The sequence below is a fragment of the Botryllus schlosseri genome, chromosome 7, assembly GCF_051294905.1.
Source record: "Botryllus schlosseri isolate E-star chromosome 7, Bs_hap1, whole genome shotgun sequence".
NCBI lineage: Eukaryota > Metazoa > Chordata > Ascidiacea > Stolidobranchia > Styelidae > Botryllus > Botryllus schlosseri.
Genome location: NC_137242.1, coordinates 8,767,898 through 8,774,624, shown reverse-complemented (window position 1 = coordinate 8,774,624; position 6,727 = coordinate 8,767,898).

Sequence of the window (6,727 nt, the reverse complement as noted above, 5' to 3'; positions counted from 1 at the left end):
GGTTATTTATGCAAGGTGCTGAGAATACTGCTCACAGGATATCTCCAGGCTGTGCGAGTATAATTTTACGTAAGTGACTGGAATGCTGTAAGAAAGCTCCATGCTATAACGCCTATCTCATAATCTCATATGTTTCTGCGTGAAATAATGTTCGCGGGTGTAGGACAAAATTTCGTCGAAATGGCGCAGAAAGGATCAACTTCAGTGGCTTGTAAAGCATTACATTTTAACCATTCCACTGAATGTTCCAACATTTTACGGTTGGGGTTGTATTAAATCACTTGAAAATTTGACTCCGAGACGTGTTTCATTTCTAATTTCTTCTGCGTCGCTTCCGAGTGAAGTCAAGTCTTTCGAAACTCGTAAATCGAGTCATTCCAACACAGGATATATATTTATCAAATAATTTGAATATATATTAGTGTAGATGTAGAAGGAATACGGAAATAAAAGCAGGCCAATAAATCTCCACCTCCCCGTCAGTACAACAACTGATACCCAACTTCGATCCTGCATGCTCTCCGAAAACCGCACATAAATATCATTCTGCGGGGGCAATAGAGCTGAAATGGTTCATGGACCGTAACAGGATTGGGTATTGGGTAAATTCCGATCTCGAAGGCACTCATAATTATAACGCTGCAATGGTGTATTCCGACATGAGACTGTGACATCATAGTGATCACAAAAGTCCTCCAGAGCAGTGCTTCGCTAATGCAAGCCTTTGCTATTGTCGCGCTATCGAGATGATCGAGCAAAATGCTGTCCGTAGAAGCCGATTCTTACCCACAAGCTCGTTGTACTGGCAAACATGTAAGGCATAACTTTCATCGAGCTGAGACATGCCATTCACGCTGCCTAATAATTTGTATCTAACGATATATCCAATAGCACATGGGAAATTCGGTGTGCTCGCACACGCTTTGACAATTACTTCAGATCGCGATAGCCATGTTTCATCCAACTAGAATAGGCCATTAGGGCCACTGCGTGTGGTAGTCGAGTAAAAAAACTGTAAAACCAAAACAAGGCGTCCGTATTCTCGCTGTACTACCGCAATTCATTGTTACCAAAATACGCAGCAGAAAAGGTACGATTCTGTTTCCCTTACACGCACGGTTGCATGGACTAACGTAGAATTTCTAGGCTGATAAGGTCCTAATCTCTTTACCTCTGGTTTGTGCCCTAAAGGCAACTGTGTAAACAGTGCAAGGAAACAAAATTCAAAGCGAGTCATGTTATCACCCGATAAAGATCAAAAACACCTGAATACCAATCTACATAACCTATACCTACCTAAGTGGCGTATAGGTTTATCTAGGCGGGCTCCTCGGCGTCAGATCTGCATAAGCCGTGTCTTAACAAAAAGTCGAATCGAGAGTCTGTCGTGCTAACCGCCGTCAGTTCCGAAATTATAATAAAGAACATCGACCTGGTGCAAAATGACCAAAGTCATAGAAACACCTTGAATACTAAAATAACAACTGTATAGCTAAGTACAACAGACGGTTTTGTGTATAGCCCACAATAAGAAAGGTCGACTGCATATTTTAGACAGATACTACGACGATTTCAAGCTCATACACAGAAAACATTTTTCTACCATAGGTTCACGAGAAAAATAAATGGGGGCAAATCCAAATTTGACGTATCTCCGTACTAATGTCTCCGAGTTAGATATATGATGAAACAAACCATTATTTCGTTGTTGCTGCAAAGTTTTGAGTGGCTACAGCTCAAAAATGAGTGGATTTAATAATTTCAAATGCAAATCTTCTTTTGCGCTTGAAATAAAATTCCGAATCCAAAATGACCTTACTTAGATCATGTCCAATTCCATGTCCCTATCCGGTAATGGAGAAAATTTATCACGTGAAAATTGAAAATAACTAGAAATGCTTGTCCGAAACCGAATCCAGCTTTAACATAATCGTAGATCCATGCCGATATATATATACGACTAAAGTCATCAAATCAGTCTATTTTTCAAATTCATATATCTAAATCAATTTTCATCTCCGGGTACATGTATAAATTACCTGCTAATACACAAAGTGCTCCAATACACAAATCGCATTAGAACAAATGTCTGTCGTTAAATCAGTAACAAATAACTTGCTCAGTTCCGATGCTGACAGTTTACCAATATGCTCTTTTGATCCGAGGCGTTTCATGAGTACAAATAATTTTCTATTGCCCTGTACAAATTATGAAAGTGCATAAAAGAACCTGTCAATCTTACTCCAGTATTCCTGTTTGATGACCGAACAGTAATATGCCCATAACATTGATGTAGCACTGGAAAATATACTGCTTGGCGTCGAGACACAAAGTTGTTGCAGTGGCATGACGGCTGCCTCACGAAACAGGTTGTGCATTGTGCAATTTGTACATAAGTTCAATCATATCTGCTAATTCACATATGGTTCATGCGCATCTAACAACTGTGTTATGAATACGGCATATTGCATACTTGGAAAACGTATACTGTTCTTTTGTATCGTTCGCCGAATTCAAATTTTATACATACTGGTATCAGTCGAGTGTTTCGATTCTGTGCCGGCTGATATCATACCGTACATACCAAACGGAATACCGCATATCGCTCAGTTCCGTACGGGTATCGAAGTAGACTACACGAATGAATGCTTAATAAATTGTCACAGCATGTTAGCTAATAAGCCAGGGGATCAAAATCATGGCTTGCACAGATTTTTGTAGGCTATGCGGCCGCGGAAGACATAACGGTTGCAGATGAATGGTTTCAAAATGAATATATCTAAAACCTTATGTTCGACTCAAATAAAATTATTCACAATTACAACGAAACTCACACTCTAATTGTCCAGACTCTGGTCAGCAAAACGGAAACGTGAACATTAAACATAAGAGTCATATCAAACGACCATTGCGTAGATCGAACATTTCCAATATACACGCGAAGGCGGCAAGAGACTCTGAAATATATAACGATTGCAAATCAAACAACCGTCTTGTCCATTTCTATTGACAGCCTAAATATTGGTATTTCGGGCGAATTATCATTGGTTACTGCTCTTGTCTCGCTAATTAGAGACATTGCATTGAATTCCCACGGTCGCTGGCGTGTGACGTGACTGTCGTAGTGTCGGTGCCTACATTTGTTAAGGGGTTGCTACTTCTCTAAAGGTACCTGTTAGAGATTTCTCTCTGGCATGTAGCAGTTTGGGAAGTTGCTCTTTTTTCCTATTCTTTAGATTTCTTCCAATATTTGGTCGAGAATTTCTTCCGCTTTAGGTTGCTGTTCTTGCCTTCTTCTTCTTCTCAGTCTACTTGTGCATGACCTCAAAAGCCAAATATGCGTTATTGTTTTACCCTCGTGCTTTTTCAAGTTCCTTGCATTCCATGTAGTTTGTTTGAGCGCCGAGATAATCTTGATGTAGGCCAGGAGTTCGTCTTGTGTCATTGGCGATGTTGGATCCATATTGATGATTTCTTGAAGGCCTGGTCGCGTTGCTGCCCGTCCCGTGACTTGGTTCCATGCGTCTGAAAATATAGATATCATCGGTTTGATCTTACCGCACTTTACGAACAGGTGCTCGTGATGTTCAATATCTGTTTCGCATAGCGGGCAGTCTCTTGTTCTGGATGCCAGAGTCGCCTGGAGTTTTTCATTAGTGGGGAGAAGTCTGTTCGCTATATCCCAATTCAGCTTCCTCTGGTCGTGAGTAAGGTATGGGTTTGCTATATTCTGCCAGTTCGGTCCCTCCATTTCCGATATCTGTCTTCTGTTGTTGCTGGCTACGAGCGGTCTATATCTTTCACTCCGCTTGATCTTGATGTGCTTTTGTTCGAGACCCAGGCTTTCCATTGTTTTTGCTGTTTCCTTCTAGTGTTGAAGAGGCTGTAAGACATGAGGTATAGCGTTAGCAAACTTGCGTGTTCCATACCTTTTCATGGTAAGGGCTAGTTGATTTTCTAGCATTCTCTTCCATTCTGTGTTCGGCTCTTTGTCGTCTTTTTGCAGGTACTTCAAGGCTGGTTTTATGAAAGCGAGGTCGGTTATTGTTGGGATGTCCACCAATTCCAGTCCTCCGCTCTCTCTGGTTAGGATGATCTTTTCATACTCGATTTTGCCGTCGAGGCCCATGACGAAAGCCGCTGTTTCCACTTTTATTTTTTTTCTGATCGGTGCAGACATCCTGTTTTTCGACGCTGTGTAAGTAAAAAGAGGGAGTATACGTTAGTTCGAATTATACTAACCTTTTCGTGGCGTTTCAGATATAAGGTTCTCAGTTCTTGGAGCTTGTCCACCGTTTGGTTGATGGCCTCTATCCACGTTTCCTCCTGCGCTTTTTTGTCGTGTGCTATTATATGACCGACAATCGGTAGTTTGTTTGTCCATTTGAACGTGGTGGGCTCTCTTCTTCTTTTCCGTTCGAAGGTTATTCCTCGCGTTTTTTCTTCATTTATTTGTAGCCCGGTCGCCTTGCCAAACTCCCTTATGACATCGATTGCCTTGTTGGTCTCGTTTTCCCTGGCCAGCGTGATGGAGATATCGTCGGCGTATGAGGGCGTGGTTATTCGCTCCTTCACACCGGTGACTTTATAGCCTGTAATTGTACAATTCAGCTTCTGGAGAAGCGTGTCAGTTACGATGGTGAATAAATACATTGAAATCGGGTCACCCTGCTTGATGCCCTCTTGTATTTTAATACTTTCACCTATTTCTCCTCCTATAGATATGGTGACTGTCGTGGTGTCGGTGCCAAGACACGATTGCGGTAGGCAGGGCATCCATCTTGAAACTTTAGTCAAGTGATTGTGCGAATCACTGATCAAGTAAATTCGCCTGCGCCTATTAGTTTCGGCGACAAACAAGCTGCGGCCCATGTTTCAATTTGTGTGTCGCGTCGACAGGAGATCAATAATAGTGAAATCATATTGAACACTACGAGGTAAGTCTACACGTGCTTGGTCTGAAATTCCACCGCGAGTAAAGGCTTACTGATGTGCTCGATGCCTTACGCGGTATACCTACTTCTTCCGGTGAGTGGAGTGATTTGTGATAACTAGTTTTTGTTACAGTTAAATCCGTGGAAAGTTGTATTTATTTTTGAAAAAAGTTGCAGTAAAAAGTTGCATATATTTTTTCACTGAAGTTGCACCAAAATACCACATTTTGCTCGATTGACGAAAAAAAAGTCAGTTTTCCGGCTCAGCTCCCGAAATACCCGTAAGAGCGTTGCTTCAGTGCTGATTTACGGTATTTCAGTCGAATTTGGCCGTGTATTTCACCATCACCAAAATCAAAGATACTTTCACGAAAAATCGAAAAAGTTGCAAATTGTTGTAAAAAATTGCGTGAAACAAAATGAACAAAAATTGCAAAAAGTTGCACTATAAGATTCCTTTAAACAGCTTAAAACAGAATTCTACATATCTTACGAGTATTTAGGAAGCTTCCGGAAGCTGTAAAACAAAGTTGCAAAAGTTGCAAAAACTTGCCCAACGCTACCGTATACAAACATCGTTGAGTCACAATTCAAAACTCCGCTACAATGCAACATTCGAGGCTGATTTCGGGGGGTTCCAGGATCAAGAGCAGAATAAAATGTCTATTGTCGCAGTCAGTGCCGCGGTAGCTTTCAATCAACACCAATTTTATCAATTGTCGCGCTCGGCAAGACGCACAAAAATTACCGTGAAAATGCCTTTGGCCTAATGGAAAGGGTGAAGTAAATCAATCGCAGTGAGCCGTGAGATTTGCTTGTGTCCACACCATAGGCCACTACAATCGACAGACATGCTACGGAATCCTCGATCCACTTTCTTTGTCTGATGTCCAATCCCCGACGAATAGCTCAACGCTTGAGAAGATGGAAAATCCCAAGATCATCCAAATAACGTATCCCATACCAACTGGACAACTGCGATATCGCAGAGTCCTAACAAAATGCCAAAGTATATGCAACATCAATATCATGGAATTGAGTCACTGGCAGTGTGTAGGCTAAAATTTTCGAAAAGCCGTGTGCAATGCCCGGGAGCACCGCTAACATGTAGGAACAAATAGAGAGCCGGATAACGGTATCCAGACAAGAAAGATGGTACAATTTGCTATATCGAATGAGGATCCTGTGACAGTAAGTGATCGCACGGATAAGGCTTGACCTAAGCGTGTTACGACAGCTGATGCCATAGCGGACGTGAAATTTGCTTCAAATATGACCAATCCTACTTTTTGAACGCCGAGTGTACACGACACATAGGACCGAGTAAATTCCGACCATAACATCAAAGTGATTAAACCGAGATAGAGTTGTGATGGAAAGAGGAACAGTTGATTGTCATGTATGGGTATGTGGGAGTGGAAATGGATAACATCTGGCCAATATGGCTCTCCGTACGAAAATGGTTCCTAACCCCTGCACATCAGATTACAATGAGAAGGCCTCGTCAGTAGTTCGATTACTTCGACCTGAAAACGGAAGATTTTGACCTATAAAATGAAATGTTGGCATTTTATGACGTTAAATTTGTTTAATTTGACAAAAGTTTTGCCATAATGCAGTGGTCGGGAACCTATGGCTCTTTTGAGTATAAGGCATGGCTCTTTGCCACATTTTTAATATTGCAGTTAATTTTATCGATGTTGCAGCAACTTGTTATAAATTTTCTTGACGGCCAGAATAATTATTGTCGTGGCAGCATAAACAAAGCATGTATTTGAGAGGTTAAGGCAGTG